The sequence below is a fragment of the Agelaius tricolor genome, unplaced genomic scaffold (assembly GCF_023055355.1).
Source record: "Agelaius tricolor isolate 1412-34295 unplaced genomic scaffold, bAgeTri1.0.p SCAF_2, whole genome shotgun sequence".
In the NCBI taxonomy this organism is placed as follows: Eukaryota; Metazoa; Chordata; class Aves; order Passeriformes; family Icteridae; genus Agelaius; species Agelaius tricolor.
In genome coordinates, this window is record NW_027269262.1 from 79,299,378 (window position 1) to 79,326,603 (window position 27,226).

A 27,226-nucleotide genomic window follows, 5' to 3' on the forward strand; every position below is an offset into this window, starting at 1 on the left:
CTGCAAGAAATGATGCATGGAAATGTCTCATAGATTCCACATGCTTTCCAAGGGGGGATCAAAAAGTAAAATAATGCATAAATAAATAGAGATGTTCAGCTGCCTGTTTTGTGTGATGAATAGGCTCCATCTACAATTTGATGGTGGTCCTTCCTAAGTGTCTGCTTACTAAGATGAAAATAATTATGTATAAAGGGCATAGATGGAAGACTTTATTGTCTTTAAAAGCATTGTCCAATTTGCATTAATTGTTTACTTTCAGTGTTAGATGAAACACAGTGTTAGGTGAAACAGTGTCATTTCTGTCACCTGTTTTATGGTAGGAGCTGTCAGTGGAAAATTACCTGTTAGACTGTTTTTTGCAGATGGCTGATTCCTTCTTCATGTTGAAATAATTGTATTGACTTGAATAGAGTTGCTTCTAATTTTTGCTGCTAAGAACAAACAAAGCTGGGTTTAATATTGTCTAGATTAGAAGACAGAGAAGAAGGAGTAACAAAAAAGGTTATATATATTTTCCAAATGAGGTTTAGATGTTTTATGATGACTTTTGGTGTTAGCTCTCTAGTAATGGCTGTGGTAACATGAAAGAAAAGCAGTTATTGTGGCAATACTGTAAAGGAACATTTAGACATCCTCTACTATATATCTGCAGTACTTTATGTTAAATGTTGTTTGGTAGTCCAATGGGATAGCATAAACCACATACTTCTGTGGTGTTTTGGTTCAGTGCCTCTTGTATGTCACACTGTATGAAAAAAGCAGAGTTCCTCAGTACATGCGGTGTATTTTTAACAAAATGTCCTTCACACATTACATTATGTTCCTAATTAAGCCTTGCTCACTGTGCTCACAGGGAAAACTTTGATTAGTTGAATAAGCTGCATTTTATCTCAAAGAGCTGAAGTCTCAACTGAATTGCTTCTTCAGGCTTGGTGTCTTGTGGATTGTGATGCAGTTTTAGGGTTCCTTTGTTTTTCCATGAGCTGTTAATAGAAGCTCACCTCATCTTCTGTCATGTCATGCTGAAGCATGAATGTCTTCCCCAGGTGTTCAGAACTCTTCTTTTTCCCTTTATCCACTCATCCATTATTCCTACATCCTTTTCTTCGGTGTTGGCCAAGTTCTCTCTTCCACTGCATCTGGAATATTACTTGAGAGTTTGATGGCCTGTGAAGTTCTGGTTATCCACCATCACTGTTATGGGCCTGCTTATGGAAGTTGGGATTTGATTGATATGGGATGGAGACAATGAAGACAATGAAGACACATTAGCTATAAATTTGGATCACTGCTGTCCAGAGAGATTCCTGCATAGACTTGTATGTGACATTGAGAACTATATATTTCCTGTGATGTGAGTTGCTTCTCTCTGGTTCCCCTCTGGACACATAACTGATGTATGACTTGAGCTCACTCAGGCAGCAGTGACTCCCATTTCAAGGAGTTCAGGGCAGCATCCTTTGAGGCTGCATTCTTTGCCCATGCAGTTGAGGATGCGAATTTGGACTTTGGTAAGAGAAGGAATAAACATGTGCTGGGCTGTGAAGGGCAGATCAGCCCTGGGTGCATGGATGTGTGTTTAATGCAGTGTCTGCGTAGAGGGAATGTTCTCACGTACTCTGATCCCATAAAGGCAGGACATCATGTGCTTTGTGAAAGGCAGCACAGGCTTGACAAAAAGCTGGAGGTCTGCAGCTCTGGCTGTCTTCCCCACAAAGGTGTTGACCATTGTGCTGCACTTCAGAGCCACTCCTTGGGGAAATGGCTCAGTCTGAGAACTTCTGTCAGAAGAGTTTATTCATTGCTTTGCTGGGGTCTGTACAGTGTAACCATGTGAGCCAGTGCCCACTGATGGTGCTAGGGTGGGTCAGATCACAGGGACAAAACAGGCTGCATTCAAAGCTGTGGTTTTTAGGGTTGGGTGGCCGCTGGTGTGACCACCAGCCACAAGAGCTTGTGGTTGCCCTGTGTTCCAGAGCTCAGCTGGGAACGGCTGTGTGACGAAGCAAGAGCTCTCTGTCCTTGCAGGGAAGAAAACAGTGACACTAATCCAAACTCATATCAGTAAAACAATACACAAATATCATTTTAATAAACAAATCTGTGAATGGACCTGATGGACTGTAAAACCTCTTGTCTCAAAGCCAATAATCTTCATATGCTATTGGTCCACCAAGGATAATATGAAAACAGGCATCTCCCAGGTGAATAAAAACAGAGTGCTTAAGCAGACTCTTTCTTTTAAAAAGCTTGGGGAACCAAAACTGTTTACTTTCATCTTCTTAAATGGAGCTGAAGTTAGGAGCAGAAGAACAGTTTATAAGAACATTCCCCTGTGAAGCAAAGCTGTGTTAATTGTTTGATTCCAGGGTGGGGGAACAGTGAGTGACAGGATGACAGCAGTACTCTTGTCTCTTATCACTTATTTACACCAAGCTGGAGTGTGTGTCCACTGAAAGTGCTTGATGGAAGTACAAAGGTTAAGATATTATTTCTCAACCACAGTACAACTTGTAAAGCTCTTGATATGTCAGTTGTTCTCCAGAAGTGGTTCTGTCCCCTTTCCCAGTTTCTCCAAACTGTGTCCACTCATATTCTTACTATGATTTGTATGTTCCCGATCCAAGTTGTTACTGGAATAGCTTTCTGTAACTATTTTTTGTTTTGTTTTGTTTTGTTTTGTTTTGTTTAACACTTAGAGAGCATTTTTCCTGTGAAAAGCTGTTTCTGCCTTTTGGAAATTGCACTCAAAAAGTTCAGATCACACTGTAGCTATTGCTATGCTGTGCCTTGCTGTCCTTCAGAAAGAGGGAAAAAAAGCCCTCTGTCTCTCAGTGCACAGCTCAGGAGACTGTTAGGTGAAAGAATCTGTTAAAACCCATTTCTGAATTAATGTAGCACACAAGCTGGGTTGCAAGCAATGAGGTCCTAATTCAGAACCCATTGATGTCAGCAAAAAGACTTCCACTGACTTTAGTACATACCCCAGTTGAAGCTGGATCGAACAGGGAAAGTTTTAAAAAAGCATTATATAATAGTTACCAGATATTTTAAGTGGCTTTGTGTCCTGTTGTCTGCAGAGAAAGTTAACCTCATTTTAAAAACTCAATAGCATTCTTTTCTACTCCTGTTTCAGAAAGTGACTTAAAACATTTCATTCTTCTTCATTCAAGACACACCATCCAGTCTCTTAAAGCCAGAATAGTACGTGATTTTGTAATTGATGTCTTGTCTTGAGTTTTAGGAAGACTTTTCTTTGGAGCAAGAGCTGCTTGATTGCCTGATTGAGGCTATTATTGGTAGAAACACTATTCCAGCCTCCACTAGGATAGAAGGGCACGGGCCCAACTACTGATTTGTGCTTTTTTCCCAGACTTAGTGATGTTGAGGAACTAATTTGATGAAATATCTTCCAACGTCTCTTGGGGAGAGCTGCACACTGTTGGAAACACCATTATTATACTGTTATCACTGTAAGCCTGAGTTGAAAGATCATTTTTTTATAAAAAGCCTTACATAACTACACAGAGAAGGAAGAAGTTATTCTGAGATTTTTCAATGTGAGTCCTGCTTTGGGCTAGCAGAGAAGAGACTGTCCTCAAAGTGGTTCAACAGTGCTCCATGTGTTTCTCTGCAAAGTATCCACAGACAGCAATCTGCTCATAGGGCTGAGCTTGAGAAGCATTTTTGGATTTGGATTAAATGATAACCTGCATTTACAATGATGTTAGGCCCCTTTCTAAGTTCCTCTCTGAGTTTCATATAGGACAGAAGTGCTACTTGAATATACTGCCAGGACAGTATTTCTCCTCCTAGCAAAACATGTTAGAATAAATCTTTGTGCTTCATTCAAAATCATCTCAGCAGTTGATACCCATTGAAATTATTTCTTGACTAAGTTTTCTGCTCATCCTGTGCTGACGCTCAGTTACTGAAATACATATGTGCCCAATGGGAGTCACAGTAACACTGATTCCCTCCCTCCCTCCCTCCCTCCCTCCCTCCCATTTCCAACATAGTCCTATTCAAGACCTGTTAAGGTACCCTAGCACTGTATTCTTCCAGAAGGGATATTAGAGGGCCTTCAGAGTTGCATCTCATCTGCATCTAAATTCAGGAGTGATGCATCCTAACAATAAAGAAATCAGGCAAAAAATGACATAAGGCTTCCATGGATAAATGAGGAGCTCCTGGGCAAACTCAAACACAAAAAGGAAGCCTTACAGAGACTAGAAGCAAGAACAGGTTGCCTGGGAGAAATGCAGAGAAAGAGAGAAGCAGGAATCAGGTTAGGAAAGCTGAATCTCTGATAGAATTAAAGCTGGCCAGAGATATCAGCAGCAACAGGAAAATCTTCTATAGGTGCACCAGTGATAAAAGGAAGACTAGGGTGAATGTGAGTCTTCTCTGGAAGAATATGGCAGATATGGTTACCCAGGACATGGAGAAAGCTGAGGTACTCAACAAATTTTTTGCCTCAATTTTCACTGGCAAGTTCTCCAGCCACAGAGGGCAAAGGCAGGGGCTGGGAGAATGAAGAACCAGTTGTAGGAGATCAGGATCAAGTACATCTAAGGACCCTGAAGGTGCACAAGTCTATGGGACCTGATGAGGTGTATCCACAGGTCCCAAGGGACAGATGAAGTGGCAGTGCCACTATCCATTGTATTTGAGAAGTTGTGGCAGTCCAGTCAAATTCCAGTGATGGGAACCTTAATTTTTAAAAACGGAATAAAGGAAGACTGGGGAAACTAGTGGGTGGTCACTCTCACCTCTGTGCCCAGAAAGATCATGGAACAGATGTTAAAGAAACTTTTCTGTCTAACCATTCTCAGGCAGTCCCACGCTTGCTACCAGATATTTCAGGGCTGGAAGCAAAGCCCCTCCACAGTGGCTGGCTCCAGGCTGATGTGTGCACAGCTTGATTCCCTACACACACACACACACCACTCTCACAGGCAAACAAGGTTTCCTTACCAGCTCAGCCCAGGGTTTCCCATAGCAGAGTCTCAGACCTCAGAATTCTTTAAATAGCTTTATCATGGTGCAGCAACAAAATAACAGCTCAAGCTGCTGCTTTGGAACAAAGGAAACCCTGGGCTTCTGTATCCTTATGATACAGAGGAAGGTCTGGGCTCTTCCTGCTGAGTCACTGGCTCCTGCTGTGGCTCTGAGTCACCTGGCTGGTGCCACAGGTCCCTGGGCCCTTTGCTATGCAAAGGGTGGGTGCCAGGTCTCAGCCTCTTGCCTCAGGCTCCTGCCACCCAGAGCTCAGTCTGCAGCTCTCACTGCAGCAGCTCACCAAGCAACCTGTACTGAGTGTATTCCTGAGCACAGATCCTTCTGGAAACTGTGCTGAGGCACACACGAGGTAAGCAGGTTTGATGGCCTTCTATGATGGGGTTGCAGGGCTGATGGTAAGGAAAGTGCAACTGGTATATCTAACTGGACTTGTGCAAAGCATTTGAGACTGTCCCACATGACATCCTTTTCTTTAAATTGGAGAGACATGGGATGCATGGATGGATGGATGGATGGATGGATGGATGGATGGATGGACGGACATGGTTTTGATGGGTTACTCAGATAGATAAGGAATTGGCTGGATGGTCACACTGAAAGATAAGTGGTCAATGGCTCAATGTTCCAAGTGGAGACCAGTGGTGAGTGTCATTCATCAGGGCTTGGCATTGGGGCTGGCACTGTTTGACATCTTTGTCAGTGGCATGGACAGTGGGATCCAGTGCACCCTCAGCCATAGGCACCAAGCTATGTGGTGCTGTTGACACTCTGGAGGGAAGGGATGCCATCTAGGGAGGCCTGGTCAGGGTGGAAAGGTGGGCCCATGCAATCCTCATGATGTTCAGTGAGGCCAAATGCAAAGTCCTGCACCTGGGTTGGGACAATCCAAAGCATAAATGCAGGTTGGGAGGAGCATGGATTGGAAGCTACCCTGGGGAGAAGGGCTTGGAGTGTTGGTTAATGAGATGCCCAGCGTGAACTGGCAGTGTGTACTTGTGGCCCAGAAAGCCAAACATGTCCTGGGCTGCATCAAAAGCAGTGTGACCAGCAGGCCAAGGAAGGTGATTCTGTCCTCTGCTTTGCTCTCATGAGAGCCCACCTGCAGTGCTGCATCCAGCTCTGGGGCCCTGGAGAAGGAGGACACGGACCCGTTGGAGTGAGTACAGATGAGGACCATGCAGATGATCAGAGGGATGGAGCACCTCTTCAGTGGAGACAGGCTGTGAGAGTTGGGATCGCTCAGCCTGGAAAGGTTCTGGAGAGACACGACCTTACAGCAGCCTTCTATACTACCTAAAGATGACCTACAAGGAGTTGGAGAGGGACTTTTCAAAGGATGGGACAAGGAGTAGTGGCTTCAAACTGAAAGATGGTAGGTTTAGATAGGATATAAGGAAGAAATTCTTTATGTGTAGGTGGTGAGGCACTGGAACAGGCTGCCCCGAGAAGCTGTGGCTGCCTCATCCCTGGAAGTGTTCAATGCCAGATTGGAACCTGGTCTAGTGCAAGTTGTCCCTGCCTATGTCAGGAGTGTTGGAACTGGATGACCTTTAAGGTTCCTTCCAATCTAAAATATTCTGTGATTCTATAACTGAGCTAACTAACAAGTGATCTAGTGTTGGGTCATTGACTGGGTTTTAGAGGATCTTTGTAACAGAAACATTGCCTTCAGGATGTGCGTGGTGAGTAAGTCAGGACCATGAAACCCTCCTTAAAGAAGTGTTTTACTAGGATTTTGACAGCATTATCAGCCTGTTAGTACTAAAGGCAGGCTTGATGAAAATATGGCATGGAACCCTCCCAGTCTATCAGAAACATGATGCCACTTCCTTTTCTCCCTATCTTCTTTGTCCATATGGATATCAAACCTGGGAGGAACCTGAGCACTGTCATACCAGGTTTCATGATTACATGTGAGATTTATTGTCATTTTCCATAATCAAAACTTTAAAGTACTAGACTCAGTCCTATCTATCTTCTGATTTCCCACATAATAAGACCTTTCCTTTCCTGCTGTGGTGGCTCCAGTAAACAGCATGAATGATTTGGAGTTACACAACTGGCTGAAAAGGGGCTTGAGTGGTCAGAAATTTTGAGAACTTGCCAAGCACAGGACTAGAAGGTCAACAAGTTAAGAGAAAGCAATTGCAGCTTGCTGTCCCCCTCCTGTAGACTTTATGGATCCTGTGGTATCTGAACTGTTATTGCCTACTGTCCTTCAGGTTCTTTGAAGAAATGTTACTTGAGATCAGCACATTTCTTTGTCCCCCCTGCAAAGAAGTACATTCTGTGTAGTACATTCTGGACTCAAGGTTTTGGCATCCAAGGAACCTTGGTTTCATATACCTGTGGTGTTTCAAGGCCTGCAGCATTTGAAATCTTGACTGTCTATCTTCTTACCAGACATCACTTCTTTTGTTTTCATTTTTCTGATCTTATCTTTTTCTTTCACCTAACCCTTAAGCTTCCAGCTAGTCAGGAAGGGCCTTTCTTCCTGAAGCACAGCGTACTATGCAACTGTTTCTTGCATATGCTGAATACATGGCATCTGTCTAAGGCACATAAAAAATACTTGCTCTTTCAGAAGAGCTCCAGCAAGCTTAATTCCCAGCCAGTTTCCTTTGGTCTGCACTCCTATTATGCTCCAAAATGTCTGAGAGACCTTGTGAGTTGAGCACAAAGTGTATCATGAAAGCACTGTCAGAAATTACCCAATAACAGTAGTTTATCCCTTGTCAGAGCAAGAAAACTGTGTTCCAGAACTCAGCATGCTAAATTGCCTGATTACAGGTAAAGAAATCTTAACCTTCTTCTCAATATGGGTTTATTTTCACTAAATGTCCATATCCCTTTTACTCCTTTCTATTGTATGTCCTTTTTTCCTGTACAATTGTAGGAATCATTGCACTTGTTCTTAACACTGCTTTTCAAGACTGTAAAACGACTTTGCCCCCCATTAGACTACAAAAGAGCAGTCTTTGTTGTATTTTTCCCATTCCAGGCAAGGACAGTTTCATCACTTAACAGAGGATGTAGCTCTGGAATCAGAAACCATGGTTGTTCATGAGAGGCTTTTCAGACTTTAGGCACTGTAAAGATGTCTGAAAATATTTTTTTCACGTTACAAGTGTGCACTGAAGGGTTCTGTATGGTTTTCATTTGTTTTAGCTGAAACACAATATTGTATGTGGAATGTATATCTGAGCAAAGATAAAATATCTAATATACATGCATCAGTGATGATAAATATCAAGTTCCATCTATAGTTTAGTTACTTGAATTTCAAGTATCTGGCTTCTAACCTGAAGAGTATACTTTGCAATGCAGTCAATGGTCCCTGGAAGATCATTGTATTGCTGTGGGACTGTTAGTTACCTTTAAGCTATTGCTGTGATGCTAATATATATTCATATCAAATAACCAAGTGATTCAGCTGACAGGTAAAATAAGTTCCAATACACTGGACAATACATTGTAATGCACTGTGAATAGGTTTAGCACAATTGTCCTTCAATATGTGTAGTATATTAGTTTGGAATATGAATAAAGAAACATAGGACCTATGAAATTTGTATTGATGAACTTGTCTGGCAAGAATTTAGCTGTATAATATTATGATGTGCTTGCATTTTTATGTGTTTCTATAAATAGTATTGCATCTCAGACTACTGGTAATATAGCATTAGCTGCTTTGTATGGCTGCAAGATCATGATTGCAATTGTCTGCTTTTCTTATTATTTTTTTGATGTTGATGTAGTTTTTTTTCATTCCTGCTTTACAAATTTCTCACAAGTCAGCCTGCTGGTCGGTTTGGTCTGGAATGTTTAGTCCTGCTGAACTAATGCATACCCAATAGTGTCTTAAATGTTTGGTGAATAAATATATATATATATATATAAAAACATACATACACACATATATATATATAAACATACATACATACATACATATATATATACACACATATATATGTATGTATTTTCTCACTCATGTGTAAATTGGAAAGAGAAAAAACATTTTTTTCTCAAAGTTTATTAAAAAAAAGTAAACTATTGCTGTTTGTACTGCAGCCAGCCATGAAAGACTTTTAACTAAATAGGAAAGCTTTCAGCAGTCAGTCTGTTATTTAACAACAGCTGTTTGTGATCAGTGCCAGTGGAAATCACTTGTTTTTACCCATTCACAAGAAACAGGCTGGTAAAAGGGATTCCAGGAATAGGTACAGTCTTTCACACAAAGCTTAAATAAACCATATTGTAAGATGGTGCCATTTACAATGTAACATAATTATGATTTCTAATGAGATTTTTCCAGAAATCAGACATAGAATAAAATTAGGATTTATCATAGAATTGTCTGGTTGTAAGACCATCTAGGTTCAACCCTCCTGCCACACAGGCACATCCAGCCACCTTCCACTAGCCCAGGTTTCTCAGAGCCCCATCCACTGTGGCCCTGAATAACTCCAGGGATGGGGCATTCACAGTTTCTCTAGACAACTTGTTCCAGTGCCTCACCACCCACACAGTAAAGAATTTCTTCCTGATGTTCAGTCTAAAGCTACTCTCTTTTCAGTCTGAAGCCACTACCCCCTGTCCTGTTGCTTCATGCCTTTGATAGATTTTTATAAAAGAACTGAGGGAATCAGAGCCCTAACTATACTTCTGACCCCTGAGAAAGTACATGGAAATTTTCACTGTTTTGCTTCTGTTTCAATCCTGACTGTCTTCATCAATTAACCCTTTTTTTTTGTGTGAAACTGAGTGTATAGCATTGGAAACAAGCAGACAAGAAATGCCATTCTCAGTTGGATCCAATATCCCTCTGTCCCATTACTCGGCATCTAACAGTAGTAGGTGATGTTAAGGCAGATCCCCAGATCCTATTCCCTCTCTGTTGTCCCATTCCCTTGGGCTCTCCAGCATTCAGAATTGGTGCATTTGGAAGAGTATTGCCCTGCCTAATTCTTTAGTATCCATTGAGAACCTGTCTCACAGTCTTAAGAAGCAAGTAATTCACAAGAAGTTTTTTACACACTAAAATATCGTCACTGGCAACCTCAGTGGTGACAAAAGTGCCAAAGCCTAACTTGGCATGCCTTCAGTTGGGTGCTTCTGCCTTCCACAGAGACTCTAAGCAATCCTACTATCATGTGCATGCAGCAGTAGCTGCACATCTTCTGTATTTGAGATCCAGCAGTCACATCTCAGACGCATCAGATGAATTACACCTGTTGCTCTCTATTGATTATTACAGACACTTGGAATGGTTGGCAGATATATTTGTCTACACAGTGGATGACTGAATGTGGATCAGATAAATTCCCACTTGCTAAGCCTAGATGTAAACTCCCATGCTAGGAAAAAATTGGTCTGAAAGCTGGATGAATTGCCCTCTTCACTCAGATGGGTTTTGGTAACATCATCTTGCTGATTTTATGAAACTGGTATTGCTGTGCCTACATGAATGTGTCCTGTTTGTAAAGTGCTTCACAATACTGGCAATTCCAACAAACATGAAAGTCACTTAATGCTTTTTTGAAAATGTAGAATAAAGTTTTGCTGTTTTGAGTCCCTGAAGGTGAGTGTTGCCAAAGAGTTCAAAAGCATTTTTCTTCCTGTTGTTACTAGCATTTATGGCCCATGCAATAAAAATTTCTAATTACTGGAAAGATTCAGGGGAGGCAGGAAAAAACCCTCTCCTTTTTATGCATTTGTGAAGTTGCTTTTCTGTGTTGTGTAAAAAGAACCTGTTTTATTTAAAAGCTTCTCTTTTTCTTCATTCACATTCTTTAAAAGCTTTTCTGTATTGTAATTTTAAACATGAATGTGGTTCTATTCAAATAAAAGTTTACTCTTAATGGCATTTATGCTTCATATGATAGAGCACCTTCATTTAGTTAGTTATACATAGGCAGTCAGCAGTGTTATGAACTGTTTCTTTTTTACTAAGCAGTATGCAGATCTCTGGCATATTCCACAAAGGAAAGGGTGGGTTATTTTAAAGCCTTTATTTGACTTGATCATAAAGCATGGGTACTAGCCTAGTGTTTTATGACATGCTCAAGTATGATTAATAATTTTAACTATGCTGGTTCCCCCATAAGATCAATATTATAGAATTTTTCCACTCACCATTTCAATGGATTTTAATTGAAATTGATTTCCTATAAAATAATAAATTGAAGCTGATTAACAATGGTCTTATGGTCCTTGACATTCAAGTTCTGACTTCTAACAAAATTCTGAACAGATTTTAAAAAACACATTATTTACCTCTACAGAGCATAAGTATTCATGAAGCACCTGTAATTTTTTGGTGTTAATTCCAGTAGATGACAGCATAAATACAGCAGCCTTAATTTGAAACAGGAATGTGAATGAAAATGTGGCAGAGAATTGTTGTTTTTAAAACAACTTATTTCTCTGTCGGCAGTTCAACTACAGCTCTATTGTATGATCTTAAAATTGAAAAATATTTTTATCAGTAAAAGTGCATGCCAGTCACATGAATTATTAGAAGTTACCTATACAAAGAAAAGCTACATTGAGAAAATCTGCAGTGAGCAGCTCTGTAAGAACTTCTGTTTTTCCAAAGGTGTCACCTGGAGGGCATTGAGTCAATCTTGATTATTTTTCTCAGGGTCAGAGTGATAAGTTGAGTTTTAGGCAGTGTGTACTTGGCATTACCACAGTTCTGAAGCTCCTCAATCCCACAAAATTTTCATCCACATCTTAGAGCTTATTCTTGGTTAAGTTTATCCGCATTGCTGGAATAGTTTGTTTATGTACATTTGGCTTAATCAGTGGCTTCCACCTGAAGACAACCAGATTAGGAAATACTCAGGGTCAGGATTGGCACAGTGTGTTATATGCAGCCAGCCTGGTATAACATGTCGGGACTCTGACTTGGCATACTCGTTCAGCTGCACAAGAAGGCTGGATCTCTTTCCTCAGGAACTGTAGAGATAAGCAAGTTAGAGACTTTTGTATGTGAGCATAAGGACATGTCAAGGCTCCCTTTAAAGCTTGAGCACAGTCTGAAGGCATCTACATTGCCATGGTCTTGGAGTCCTCTCCACTAGAGAGAGGATTCACATCTTCCCAGTCTATTTGTCTTGCACACCCAGCTGCCATCAGCTGGCAGTTCATGAAATGAGATGGAGTTGAAGCAGCTCCAGCACCTGGACCTGGAAACAAGTAATTTTGTCATATTCTTTCTTGAGTGAGACCAGTTAAGAGGCTTACTTCTGGTAGCATCAGTCAGCAGACTCTTGCTTTTCCACATTAAAAGTGCACTGTTGTGTAGGACTTTCAGGAGCTGGATTTTGAGAGAAAGCTCTTAAAGAAAAAAGGTCTTGCACAGCAAAAGGAGGAGATTCTTACTGATTTTGCCTTCTTCAGTGATGCAAAGCTTCTGTTCTTAAAGTTTATTCTCCAAAGTCCTCTAAGTCCACCAAAGTCCTGTGTTTTTTGTTTTCTTTCCACTTTGGCATATGTCAGAGGTAGAGATGGGGAGAGAATGGTGATCACGTTTCCTTCATTCTTTCAAGTGTTAGGTAATTCCAGTCTTTCTTAGGAATAAAGAGGAAAGCCTTCTTTCTTACTCTATTTCTTTTGGTTTTCATTCCTTTAAGAACTCCTGAGGAACTGAGGATTGTTGTTAAAGTTGGACCAAGAAATTAATATCTCCTGCTCTAGTTTTATTTTATTTATTTTCCCGTAGTCTAAATGTTTAGAGGGCTGGTTAGACTACAGTTGTCTGCTGAAGACTTTCTTTACAGAGAGTGTAGCTATGTGAAACACTTTTCAGCAGTTCCTTGTAGTTTTCTGTCATAGGGTGCCAGGATAGTGCAGCTGTATTTTATGAGTATTTAAAGAATGTTGGATGGTGGAAGGAGCAATCATCTTAGACAATGGAGCAGCTTTTAAAAGTATCAGGCAATTAAGGATGCAGATAAACCTTTGAAAATTCTCTACACTGATCACTCCCAGTATCACAACAGTTACAATTCTCAGTCTAAACTTGAAAGACTTGGAAGCAAACAAACTGCATTTCAGATGAAAGAGATAGGAAGGAGGAAGGGAAGGATACTTCTACCTCTAAAGCTCCACTGATAAATCAGTTGTCACCTGGGTAGGTTCTGACCAGATCTTTCTCTAGATTCCAGAGCTGCTTTAATGCCCATCTGCCTGGCTCCCATCCATGCTGTTACAGCAGTTGACTGTGACAATAACTACTGACAGTGTTGACTTTTGTATGTCTCTACTTAAACCTGGAAAGTTCTGAGGGTCATCAAAAGACAGCCAGCCCTCACAGCCCATCAAGGTAATGAATGTCTTTTTGCTAGGATGGATCTTCATACATTGAGACACATTTGAGCTTTTTTGTCTTTTTCTAGAAATGTTTCCTTTAGGTGTGGAGGTTTATCTCAGATTGCATAATAAAAATTGTGGTTTATTTTCTTCTAATCCTAATAAGCTCTTTCCCAGTGAATTATTATTTTTTACTGATATTTGCTTGCTAGATTTGTTTGTTGGTAAGTTTTCTCTCTCCCTTCTTAAACATCAGCTGCTGTGATAAGCACTAAAATGTGTGACTGTTGCTTTGTCAGCAACTCATGTTTTCCTCTATTATACTGTTACTGCTGTTCTTGACAACTTTTTGGTTCTCTCTAGGAATGGAAATGTCACTGTGGGAATTTTACTTTACTTCTACATGGTTTAGCTGACCACAGGATAATCTGGTGTCCGAATATGTGTTTTACAGATTTCTTTACAATTTTCTTTTGATCCAGATTCTCAGAACCCAGGCTATTTAAGTGAGGAAGGAAAATAGATGCTGGGACAAGAGGAAAACTCCTTTTATCAGGGATGTCTCTAGAAATTAGGAGCACCTAAAAATAGTATCTTCCTTAAGTTTCTACTGCTTATAATTAATTTGACTAGAGTCTTTGGGAAAGTCTTTAGCTGACTTAAAACTGACCCTTACTCTTTGTGCATTTATTCTGTACCAATTCCAACACAGTAAACAAATAGCAAGAGTAGCTTCTCTAGTAAGAAGGATCTAAATTTATGTCTACCACCAGCTATGATTTGGTTTTATCCCAATTGTCTCCCTTTGAAAATTGGAGATCTCAACTTTGCTCTGTGTGGGCAAATTAAAGAGTAATGCTCCATTGATTGTAGAGAAGTTGAAGCTAGTGAAAATGAGAACAGGATCAACCCCATTTTTCCTCTACAGCATGAGACCGTAAAGCCCATTCAAATCAATGAAGGGTACCAATGACTTTGTTGACGTTTGGATCAAATCCGTAAACCTTTTCATAACTTAAAACCACAAATACAGAAACATAAGGGTTCTACTTTCTAACCCAGCATAGGTCTTTTTCAAATTGAAAAATACAATTTCTTGCCAGTTTTACTGTATCAAAAGTACAGTTTTCATATTTTATTATATTTAGAAGTTTTTTCTTAACTATATAAGACATATTTTTTACTTGGTCTCAAAAACTCCTTTGACGATGTGCACTGCCTATGTTATTTGCAATCCTAATTTCCTAATAATCCTAATAATCACTGCTGGAAATGAAAGTAAAAGCTGCACTTTTATCTTATACTTTATAGTCATGCTCAATGCTAAAATGCCATAATCAAAGATAAAAACTATTATATTGTCTTTTAGCTTAAGCAGTTTGAAGAGTCTTTGTCACATCTTGCCTTATCCAGCTAAAACTTTAGTGTCCAGTTGAACTCATTGTTCACATTCCTCAAAAAATCAGCAAAGAACAAAACCCACCCCCAGAGATAATCTGTGCCCTTCTAAAACAGGTGCCTGTGATAGGTGCAATATATTGCCCTCTGGAACTTCCTGCCTCTGTAAGATGGAGGACTTGCCATTTAATTCAGGACACCTAAATTTAATAGAGGAAAAGTAGGCAGTAGCTTTTCCTGCTTGATGCTTTTCAGAATCAAGAGTGTAACAAAGTGATGCTCCCACTGCTAATTTGACAGCACACTTGCACTGCCTTAGTATAGTAATTTTATTTCTTTATCTGTATCTGTTAGCAAAATCTGGTAATGCTATGCCTTTAAATTGCACTTTTTTCTGAAAGTGATAACATCATCTTTCATATTCTATTACTTTTTACTAACATTTTTTTAATTAAGCCTAATTACTGTTCACTGGTAGTAGAATTAAAGCAACACTTAGGTGTTCATAGGTGAGCATTTAAGGAGTTGCACATTCTGGGTTAAGGGTTTTGGGGTTTTTTTCAGTTGTTATTTAAATAATCCTTTAGTCAGAAGCAGACATGGTTGCATTTTATATATTGTCTTGGGATAGGTTTATAACTTACCTTCACTTCAGCAATTTTTCTCAGACATGAATGCTTTAATAAGTGCAGTTAGACAGATCTTAGTCCTCTGAGTTCTTTCATCTGGATATGGTTGAGCCTGATATAAATATTAAATAAGGGGTTTTTTGTTTGTGGATTTGTTGCCTCTGTGGAGCTGATCCAGTCTTAGACAGGAAGGCCAGGACCAGGCTGAGAGCCCCATATGGAATGCCCACTAGGAACTGAACTTTTACCTTATCATTCAGAAAATTTACTGAAAACAACTTATTTTCATATGATTAATTAGGACACAGTTTCAGTTAAATAGAAAAGCCAGTAAAACCTATCAAAAATGGGATAGTGATACAGAAGGGTGACTGAAAAAAACAAGCTTCTTCATATGTCTTTTGTTTGGGCTTTCTTTGTCTCCTTTAAAGCTCTCTTGCATTCTCATGCAGCTCATTCTTTTTATTGAATACTAAAGCCTTTACCATCTGCCAAAAGGTTTTATTTTGGGGTTTCCTCTTATGTGGGAGGGTGATTTCCTCCTTCCCTTCATGCTAGTTTCATTGCTATCTTTAGGACTCGGAGCCTACTGGAGACCTTCCTGTCTCCTTTTTATGTCACAGTCTCCTCCTTCCGTGCTGCAAGTTCCTGCTCCCAGGGGCAGAGAAGAAAACAAGAGCTGAAGCTGTCTTTTTGAGCTGCCTGGCTGATGCCAACAGCTTTGGTCCTAAACACAGGAGTGCAGTTCCTGGAGTGCAGGGCTGCAGGGACTCCTCACCCACGTTCCCGGGCTGGGTGTTTTTAGGAACAGTTCCTGGGCAAAGGCCATGTGCAACCTCCCTGTGCTTTGGCTGCAGAGTGCAGTGGCTTCTGAAAAAGGGTGCTGTAATCTGTAGCATTTACTCTAAAAGCAGTTTATCCCTCTCTATTTGTTAGTCTTTTACCTCAGCACATTAATCCAACCTGTTCTGCCATTGTTAAGACATCTATAGCCAGAGCCCTGCAGTTTCTTCCTCTTATGGGAACTTTAGATGTTTATTTTTTCTATGAACGTATTGATTTCCTATCTTTACCTTCTTTGTGCTGCAGAGAAAAAGAAGTGAAATTGAAGGTATTATGTTTGCAGAGGGATAGAATTACATCTTTCTTTTTTTTTTTTTTTTTTTTAATTTCTGAGAGCAAAATAAAGCAGATGGCAGTGTGGGTTTTTCAGCATAGCCCTCAAGGCTGCAGGGAATACATACAGCTGTAGTGGGATGTGAGTATCCAGGTGTTGAGCCATGAGCACAGGAGAAGAAGGCTGTGAGCCCTGGTCATGTAGCTCCATTTAAACCTTTGCTGTGGAGCTCTTCAAAGTACCTGCCATCCTCTCTCCTTGAAGGAGATGCTACATGGGAGAAACAAAGGCTCCTGCCTTTTCTCTTCAGCCTCTGCCTGCTGGGACTGAGAGCAGTCTCTGTCTGAGGATTGTGCAGTCCTGTTGCTGCCTGTCCTAATTTGCTGTACAGCTGAGCCTGTGACTGGAGGCAGTGTGAATGTGGAAAGCACAGGGAGTTGTGCTGGGTGTCAGATCACCTCCTGAGGGCTCTGCCAGGATCCATATCAACCAAATTATGCCTCTTTTTGAGTGCATTTCTGGCACTCCTTTTTTGATATTTTAGTTAATCACTGGCATTACACCAAGCAGCATGTCAGGTAGTAATAAGAATGTAATATAATTTTATTTGTGATTAGCTCTTCTCTTGGGCTCTGAGATGTTCTAATCTCTGTCCTTCCATCATCACACATGTTTGTTTGGAGCTCTGTCGTTTGGTTTATTTACTCTCCCTCTGTAATTGAAAACTTTATTCTGTGGATCACCATGAAAAATTTTCAGGGCTTAAAAATAAATGGTCCATTTTCTATCCCTTCAGTGTATCTAGTTTTTCTGACTGCAGGAATCTTTAAACAAGGTTGAAATGTGGATGAGGAGGATGAGGGTGACCCAGGGTGTTACCTAAATGCCTGATCTACAGATAAAAAGCAGTGCTGGGATTTCTGTTCAGGAAAGTGCCAGAAAAACTGCCTAGTTCTTAGCACTGCCTATTTTAATGACATTCAGTTCCAAACTCCAGGTACAGCATTGCACAGAGAGGTCAGTGGTGCCCATTTCTAACAGCAGAATGGTGCAACATAACAGCCTGAGATGACATTCTCCTGGAAAATAAGAGGGCTGTGTGAAAAAATTTCAAGCAGGAGACACATGTATCTTGTCATTTAGAGAGCAAGGCTTTGTGCTTCTGATTAAATGCAGGTTTCCATGTTCTCCCTGTCACAGATGCACACACATGCACATACTCTAATTGGATAAAACTGTAAACAGTAAATTAAGGATATGATTAAAAATTAAACAGCCACTGCAGAAACCATCAGTAGTAAATGCTTATTAACTTACACATAACAGCATGCTGGTGTGATAGCTTCAAATTGCCTGCTGAAACTGATTTGCAGCAAATAAGGCCAGCTTTCTAAAAGATATTTCTGGGTTTCAGTAATCAGACCCTCAGCTCTGATTGCTTGGTTTTTTTCCTTCACAATTTTTGCCAGCCTTTTTTAAGCAACTGATAATGTGCCTGACTTTCTTTAACTTCAGTGGGTGATGTACTTAATCCTTTGCTTCTGCTGCTTAGTGGAACGAGTCAGTATGGGTCTGATCCAGCTTTGTCCTCTCTCATGCATTGCAAGACTTCTGTGGTTTGCCTGTGGTTTTATAGGGCTTCACCAGAGCCTCTGTCCATTCTAGAACCCACCTTGCTGGCTGTTTATGTGCATGCTGCATGATGAGCTGGAGGGAAAAGTGGGTTCAAATTCACTTGCCCTTCTGTACTAGTTTGAAAACAAACCACTGGGAGATTCCAAGTAAGAACTACAGTTAAGCAGGAAAATTAAAATAAAGGCAGAAAACACTGGCTTAAACTGACAGACTCAGGATACAACCTGACACCCTGTTTGTCAGGGTGATAGTAGCTGTCCAACTAAATGATGGCTGCAGACCTGTTGAAGTGATAGATGTGGTTCTGTTGAAGCAGTGATCCTTTAGAAGGTCTGGTCTTCCTCTGAAGGTTCACTGGTGGCTATGTAGCTCTTGTCCTCTGGGAATCCAGTCAGTAAGGCTGCTCATGGTGTTCCAAGCCGTAGATTATAACCAGGAAGGAATGCTTGGTTCCTCCCTCTGGGCAGAGCATCTCACAGTGGGATGATGTAATTTCATGAGTCATGCAGTAAGACTCAATGGCCCATTAGCAGAAGATACCCCTCCAATGGAGTTATCAGGGATAGGTCATGGAAGAGATTAAGAACACTGCCCCTGTTAAAACCTGGTTTTAACAGCTTATGAAGATGATGATAGAATACATATGTTTGGTTACATCTGACATCATAGCTAAGACACCATCCAAGTGCCACATCCACGCATGCACATCTGGGATCTCCAGACCAGCTCCACCTGGCAATGCATGGCAGAGGCTGCAGTTTCTGGAAGGGGCATCCTTCCAGCTCCATGGGCCCTTTCCATCTCATCTCAAACATATATGGCCTGCTCTTGTGTGTCCTGCATGTGGAGTCCATTGTGTTGGACAACAGGTTGTTTGGCCACCCTCCTTTGTGAGAATTAGCATGTTTCCAGCCAGAGCAAGGGATTCTCAGGAGACCTTTTAGAGCCTTTGTCGAACAGAAGCAGCTCAATGCTAGCTTTAAGTGTTAAGGGGAAAGTTGAAACAAGGTTTAAAAACCTCTTAAAATTGGGACTAATCTGGAGGGGCAGAGAAAAGCAAAATCTTTTCCAGTGAGCTGTGACTTCTTGATTATTTGCTTTTCAGGTGGGCTCTGCAATATGGATATTTAACCAGTATATGGTATAAAGGAGCCTTTGCATACTTATTTCTTACATTCATATGGCCAAAACTGAGGGCTGCTCTCTCCAGAAAGCAGCTGAACTTTTTGCGTTTTATCTGGGGCTCCTGTGTTCATTTAGGCTGGAGACCTACTTCCCTCTTTTTTCCTGCCAGTCAAAATCAAGAAATGAATGGGTGTTTCTTGAGTGAAGGATAATTATAGTCTGCCCAGTATCAGAGGTTTGTATATATCCTGTAAAAAACCCTTTAATTCTACCTTCCTATGAGAAAGTAGCACATCCCCTGAATCACTGCCAAACCTCTTGAATGTGGCTGCAGGTGGCTGAAATGTGACTTTTGTTAAAGCACTGCTGGAAGATGATTTCTGTCATTAACACCTCAGCCCTCTCAACTGTTTCTGTTCTTGTTCTGCTCCAGCTGGTGTGGTCCATATTGGAGCCATGCAGTGGGTGGCTCTTTGGTAGCTGCCAGAGTTGTAGCTCAGCATTGGCTGCAGACACACTCTGGTGAGCTGGGCAAATGGTGGCACACACTGGAGCAGCTGTTATCTACTCAGGGTTGCCTTCAGTTGTTTAGACCACTGACTGTGTTTTGAGGATATACAGGCTGCCCTGACAGTAAATTTACAGTGTGTCTGCAAGTAGCAGGAAAATAGTGTGAGAAGGGATGCTGTGGCTCTGAAAAAGGGGAGGACACAAGGAGTGCACACCAGGTCTGGGATGCAGAGTGAGGTACCTGCAGCTGCAGAGTGCCACAGCAGGAGCCAGGATCCTGGGTGAGGTAGCTTCAGTATTGGCTTCACTCTCATTTGCTGGGTTTTGCTTCTTCACTTTGCAAGGCCTTTCCAGTATAGTTACATCCTTGTCCCAGCACCCAATTCTCACAAGGGAGAGCAAGCCACAGGTATTCAATGTGCCCAGGTGGAACACAGGGAGCAAGGTTGGAAACCCACTGGCTTAGGCTGGTGGAGCTGAATTGCTGTCAGCAGCAGAGGGAAACCTCTCCAGAGTGGTCTCAAGTGTACAGAATACCACAGGGAGCCATCCTTTTTCTTCTCCATGTCCTGAAGAACAGATGGATCTGACATGTTTATTGCCATAAGCTGTCTTGTTTTATCAGCACGTCAGATCTAGGTACTTGACAGATGTGCCAAACAGAAAATAAAATCCATCCATGCCCAGAGTTATGTATTTTAGCATCTGTGTTTTCTATTCTGAACTGTTCTCTTTATTGTCCAATTCAGCCTGTGCAAAATTAGGAGGAATTTTCATTTATAATTAAGGGAAGATAGAGACAAATAAACTATTACAAGTACACACCAATTTGTGAGCTTTAAAAGCATTGTTTGGCACATTCAGCTTTTTGGTTCAGAGCTGTGTCTGAGATAGCAAAAATGTCAGATTTGATGCAAAGAGACCAGGTTGAACCATACTTGCAGTAGTGAAGCAAGATGTATATGTTACAGATTGAATAGCTTGGTATTTTAAAACCTGTGTAACAATTGCAAAAACATGAAATAAAAGCTTTTGAAGCCAGCATCATGTTTGCTCAAAAGTTATTTCAATATAGTTCTGAATATTGAAAGATGATTTTATTCACAGCTACCCCGTTAGTGTTTCTTGCCCTCAGCATGCACTTGGATTCTTTGGGGGATGAGGAAGCAAGTGCTTCTCTGTCTTTTTTCACAGCATTCACAGCAAGTTCTCTGTCATGGGTTAGTTTTTTTCCTTCTCTTCAAAAAAAAAAAAAAGGGGACTAAAAATGGTGTTAACATGCTGTGGTATTTCCAGCATTTGCAAACTGTGCAGTGCAAAGTGGGTATCGAATATTTAATGTGATTTTAAATTAAAACTGTGCTACATATTTACTTTTTTAAGGAAAAGTACATTGGATTTATTTGAACTTCAGACAGCAGAGTGAAGTTAGATCATACAGATTCTTGTAATTACTTAAATTTCTATTTATCCATGTATAGCAGTGGCTGCTGCTGAAACACAACGGAAGTCAGACAGCAGGTTTGGTGAAAGGCACTGGTTAAACAACTGTTGTTGAAGAACTAAAGTTTTTCTACTTCTGCAGGTGCAGAGATAATATCTTTTTCATGTTTGTTCAGCTATTTCAGTTCAGTGACTGGTTCATTCAAAAATAAGAAACCACTTGGGAGGAGAAAAAAAAGCTGAAAAGCTTGTTTTCCTCTTTGAGTCTATAAACAAAATCTGTGTGGTAGAGGATGAGATCTGCCAGTTCTGTGCTCTTGAGAAATGTGGCAACCAGAACTGACATGCAGCTCACCAAGGTTTTTTGGTTTCTTCCTTGCTTAATGAGACTGGTTACTTAAGAGTTTAATGATAAGCTTATTTTTGCTTTGATTTTGTAGCTTATTTGGTAAATACTGTTCTTCAGCACTTTATTGGATTTCACTTTTATACTAACATCTGTTTTATAACTAGAACTTAACATGAATCCCAAGTAATAAAAGAATTACCTAGAATAATCTATCATTGCCCATGTCTAAATATAATGAAACTGTAAGGAATGGAAATTAATCAAAAGTTGTGTGTGAAAGTGCAAATCATGTAAATAAATATGTGTGGGTTGTATTAACTGAATAAGATATGCCATACATATTTATACATGCTGTCTTTATATCAACAAGCTGAAACATTCACTAATATTTGTTTCCTACTGCCCACAAGCTTAGGACAAGTCAGTCACAGTCAGCATGGTGTCATGAGAGGAAAGTCCTTGTCAAACCTGATTTCCTTCTAGGCCAGGGTAATAATCCACCTAGCTGATCTAGGAAAGCCAGTAAAATGTAATTTATTTTTTAAAAGGCAAAGCTTTTGAATACTGTCTCTCACAGGATCCTTGTGGACAAAATGTCCAGCACACATCAGAACAATCATGTTATGTGGTGGGTGGCTCATGGGTCAGGCTCAAAGGGTTACAAGTGAATTGAGGTCACATCAGACTGGCAACCTGTCACTAGTGGGGTTCCATGGCACTCCTTCCTTGGCCCTGTGCTCTTCAGCATCTTCGTTAATGACCTGGATGGAGGACTGGAAGGAATATCAGGCAAGTTTATTGAAAATATTGAATTGGGAGGAGCTGTCGACTCTCTTGAGGGTAGAGAGGCCCTGCAGAGAGACCCTGACAAATTCAAGGGCTGGGCAATCACCATCTGTGAAGTTTAACAAGGGCAAGTGCTGGATTCTGCACCTGGGATGGGGCAGCCCTGGCTGTGTGAGAGGCTGGAGAGCAGCAGTAGGGAAAGGGGCCTGGGTGTACTGGTTGATGGAAAGATGAACCAGCAGTGCCCTGGCAGCCAGGAGGGCCAACCCTGTCCTGGGGGCATCAGGCCCAGCATCAGCAGCTGGGCAAGGGAGGGGATTGTCCTGCTCTGCTCTGCTCTGCTCTGCTCTGCTCTGCCCTGGGGTAGCCTCACCTCAAGTCCTGGCTACAGATTTGGTCACCACAATATAAAAAAGGCATTAAGATGTTGGGTAGTGCTTTGCTGGAAAATACCTTGGGGTCTTGATAAACGACAGCTTAAATACAAACAAGCAGTGTCCTCACTGCAAAGGGGGACAAGAACTTCCTGGGCTGTACAAGCAGCAGTGTAGTCAGCAGGTCAAGGGAACTGATCATTCCATTCCATTTGGCACTAACCTGATGGCATCTTGAGCAGTGTGTGCAGTTCTGTGCTCTGCACAGGAAAGACACTGACAAACTGGAGTGGGTCCATGGAATCGGTCCCCAAGGCAGTCAGGGTCTGGAGCCCATGATGAAAGAAAAGAGGGTGAGGGCTGGATTTGTTCAGTGGGAGGACAAGGTTCTGGAGGGGGTCTTATATCTGCAGCAGTCTGTTGGGAGAGTGGTAAAAAGGCAGAACCAAACTCTTCCCAGATGCGCACAAGACCAGAACAAGAGGTAATGGACCCAAATTGTAACGCAGAAAATTCTAACTGAATATAAGGTGGGGAGTGATGGAACAGTGGAATGAACCCAGGGAAGGTGTTGATTTCCATCCTTGTAGACATTTCAAACTCAACTGGACACAGCCTAGTTCAGTCTGCTCTAGCACTACTCCTGCTTGGAGTTGGACTGGAGACCTCCAGAGGTCCCTTCACTCCAGCACAGTTCTGTGATTGATAGGTGCCAGTGTGTGAGCCTATTGCCCACTGTGGGTCACTCTTGGAAAAATATGAACCATTTGAGATGTTTCATATGATTTTCTTTAGGCATTTACTACATTGTAAGTTGAATCTCAGTCTGGGGGGCTGGTCTCTTCTCTGGGGTGACAAGCTGAATACATGATTCACTTGGTCAAGTGAATCTTGTCCAGGCTGTCTAACAAGAGTTAAAATCTAAAGAGGTTTACTTTTGTCTCTGAGGGTAAAGGAAATTAGTGAAAAAATTTACTTTATGCTTTATTCTGAGTCATGAGAAGAAAGTGTCTGAGAATTTGAAGGCAGAAGACAATGTGAGTGAAAATGATCACAAAAGGGTTTCTGATCTGGAGGAAAGGAAGGAATGAGTAAAAGAAGCTGAATAATATCAAAGGACTTTAAAAGAACTTGTTTCTTTGAACTTTGGAATTGATAGGTAAGGGCTAGGAAGGGAGGGCAAAGAAAGTTCAAAGGAACTGGCTGATGTTTAGAAGGCAAGATCTACAGACATGGCAGCAGACTGTCCCACTGAAGAAGGAAAACACAAAATATCACAAGTACTTCAGGGCCTCTGCAATTACTTGAAAATCAGGAATTCTGTAACTAATGACAACAAGATAATGCACTGGTGAAGGGAAAATTTAAAAAGTAACACTAACAGCTAGTTCAATGAGTGACAGCTACAAAGAAAAAATTGAGGTGTTTCAGTGCTATAGAAATAAGGGAAAGCTGTTGGAAGTTAGAGTTGTGTTACTTTGTGGGCAATGAGAGGAAAGCTGGTCACAAAGTAGAGGATGAACACCAGTCTTTCCTGGATTCACTTTTCCCAAACAGACTAATTGCCATGGGGTGCTTGGAACAGTTTAGGTTAATTTACACTGAGGGAAAGGAACACAAGCTAGAATGGGGGACAGAGATGAAATAGTGGAGGCAAGCTGGACACAATCAGAGTGTTTCTTGACACACAATCATCAGAGTCTCTTGAAAATGTCCCTTGTGTGCCTCAAATGAGACCATCCATGAACTTTAGCTTTTAACAACTTGGGAAGGATGAGGAAGGGCAAATTTAAACATGAAACTGAGGGAGCCTGTCAGCTTAACTTTGATACATGGTGAAATGCTCCTGAAAATTATTAATCAATTTGTAAACACCTTGAGGGTAATAAGCTGATGGAAAAACAGTCAGTGTGGATTTATTACAAAAAAAAAATGTGTCAAAACGTTCTCATTTCCTTTTTTAGTAGAATAAGAGGTGTAGGAGATAGAAATAGTAGGTATGTATTTAGTACAGCTTTTGCCAGTGCTGTGGAAAACTGTATAGCCTTCCAACAATTAAACAGGTTAAAAGATAACGCAGCTGAAATGATTGTGAGGCAAGTGAAGGACTCCTTGAAGTAGTGTGTCCAAGGAACAGTTGTTGTTGGTTTGGCAGACAGGGAGGCAGCCTGAAGTGTAGAGCTGCTGTTGTTACATTCTGCCCCAGGTCGGTGCTGCTCATGGTTTTCATTATTGTCTTGAATAATGGGCTGGAGAGAGCAGTGTGCAAGGGACTAAAAGCTCCAGTAGGCTTTGGATATTGTGAGGTCAGATTTAGAGTCCTGAGTGGTCTTCATAAAATGCAGAAAGGGTAAAATTACTAAGATGGGAATTCAGCAAATAAAAGTAAGGCCTTCAGTGGAGTGCTTTCCCCATAAAGGGAAAACAAATGTGTGTATGCAGACTAGGGATATCTGAGTAAGTAACAGTGAGAGACCATGTGATGTTGGGATATCACAAGCTGAATATGAGTCATGCTATGATATGGCTGGCAGAGAAAATGGGGAAGAAACCAGACTCTAATCTAAGTCACAGTCTTGTATGTAAGCCCTAGGACATCCTTCAGTCTTTTCTGCTGACTGGCTGTCGCTGTGCTGGGATAGTGTCCAGAGCTGGCTTCACAGCATGGAACAGTATAGACTCACTGGAGAATGCCAGAAAAAGAGCAGTAGGAGTGAGCAGAGATTTAGAAAAGACCAGTGAGAAAATATTGAAAGAGTTGGGTCCAGGATGCAAGGGCAAAGATGGAAAGAGAGACAATCTTTGAAGTATATTAAAGGTTTTTTAATATTAAATCATAGGGTGTTTTGCCATACCATCTCCACTAACCAAAGGTAAGAGGAGAAGCAATTAGTTCAGTTTGCCCCTTAGGAGATTTAGTTTGAGTATTAGAAACTTAGCATAAGCATATTATAATGGAGTAATTGGGGGGAGGAACTGGAGCAGAGTGGTAGGTGTGAGGAATAAGTAAGAGTCCCCTGTGTGGATATTTGTCTTTGCCTCAAGTCAAGGGGTAGACTAGATTAGTTATTTGAAATCCATTTCAGTTCTCTTTTGTGATTCAGTCCACTAAAGGAATATACAGATTAAAAACGTAAAATGAGTAAAATTGATTTAAACCAAGGGTATCTTTGTGTTAATTTGAACTGTGATTATATTGAGCATTTCAAATATTCCTGGTTTAAATTAATCCCTTATGTTCCAGTGTTAGTATCATCTCTTTATGGAGGTCTTTTACAATGCCTTTTTATTTATTAAAAAATACTCCTTGGTGTGATAATCTCTTTGAGTATGAGTTATACAAGTAATGATGAAGACACTACAGTGTTCTTAAAATTGTTCTCAGGTATCTGGTGAATGCCCTAGTATTTCAGTAAATTGGCTGAATCCATCCTGTAAAAACTAGACATCTTGTAAGACAATATGTACAAATAAATGCCAATTTCTTAAACATATAAAACTTGAATAAAGAAGTATCTGCCCCCTAAAAATGATCTGCTTTCAAAAACCACTCAGCTCATCCAGTAGCCTTATATATCTTCCTTTATCCACTGTTGTACTGGTGACATTAATTCAATGAGGAGACCAAAATGGAAGCATGATAGTTATTTTTCATGTTTGATTTTCTTCTCTATGAATTTAATATAAAGATATTTATATTAAGCTAATTATACCTTGGCTTTTTGTTTTCTGCTGCTGGATGAAATCATGTAGAAGGATTATTTTTTTTCCCTTTTCCCTGAAGAATAGAACATTCAACCACAGATGCCATTTTTTACATTAGATAGAGAACCTTGCTGTCTATTACTGCAAGTGATTTATTAGTACATAGGTCACTCTGAGGAGCAGTGACTAGCCAACAGGACACAGAAATCACACCACACACTGCCTGCAGAATCTAATTATGTTTGATGTTTAATATTAACCCAAACTGTAAAGTAAGACTTAAACAAACAAAAATCCTCAAAAAAAAAAGGAAAGCCCAAAAGAAAACAGAAACCAGAGAATTTCTGGGATAAATTTTCTTCTTACAGGAAATCAATGCTGAGCAGAGTGTCCAAAGCAAGGGAAGAGCTGCTTTTTGCCCTTCTGCATTCTGCTGCACCCAGCTGTCCTGCTTCCTCTGTCTCTCTCTCTGCACATATGTGCCACCCACCTAAGGAAACAAATAGAAATAACTGGTCCCAGTGTGGCACTTCAGTCTTTCAAGTTGATTTTGGCCAGGAAGATTTCTTGTGTATAATAATAGTTTATTCACACCCCCAAAGCTTCTCTCAGTGTGGGGGGCTGATGCTCACCTGCTGGCACAGGAGCCCTGTCATCCACTGAGCTCCATTTAGCCAGATGCCAAGCACCATTCATCTGGGAAAAAAGGATCTTAACAGCCACAGCTAAGAATGTGACTGACTCAGATAATGTATTAAAAGCAGGGATGAAAGAGTTAATTCATTTTTCCATCCATAATTTTTTTTCTTTGTAG

General features: G+C 40.7%; 1 protein-coding gene across 1 annotated transcript in view; it reads left to right on the forward strand.

Annotated features, from left to right (window-relative positions):
* Positions 1-27,226, forward strand: part of SAMD12 (sterile alpha motif domain containing 12) — a 175,200-nt gene that overhangs the window by 82,701 nt on the left and 65,273 nt on the right. The window lies entirely within an intron of this gene.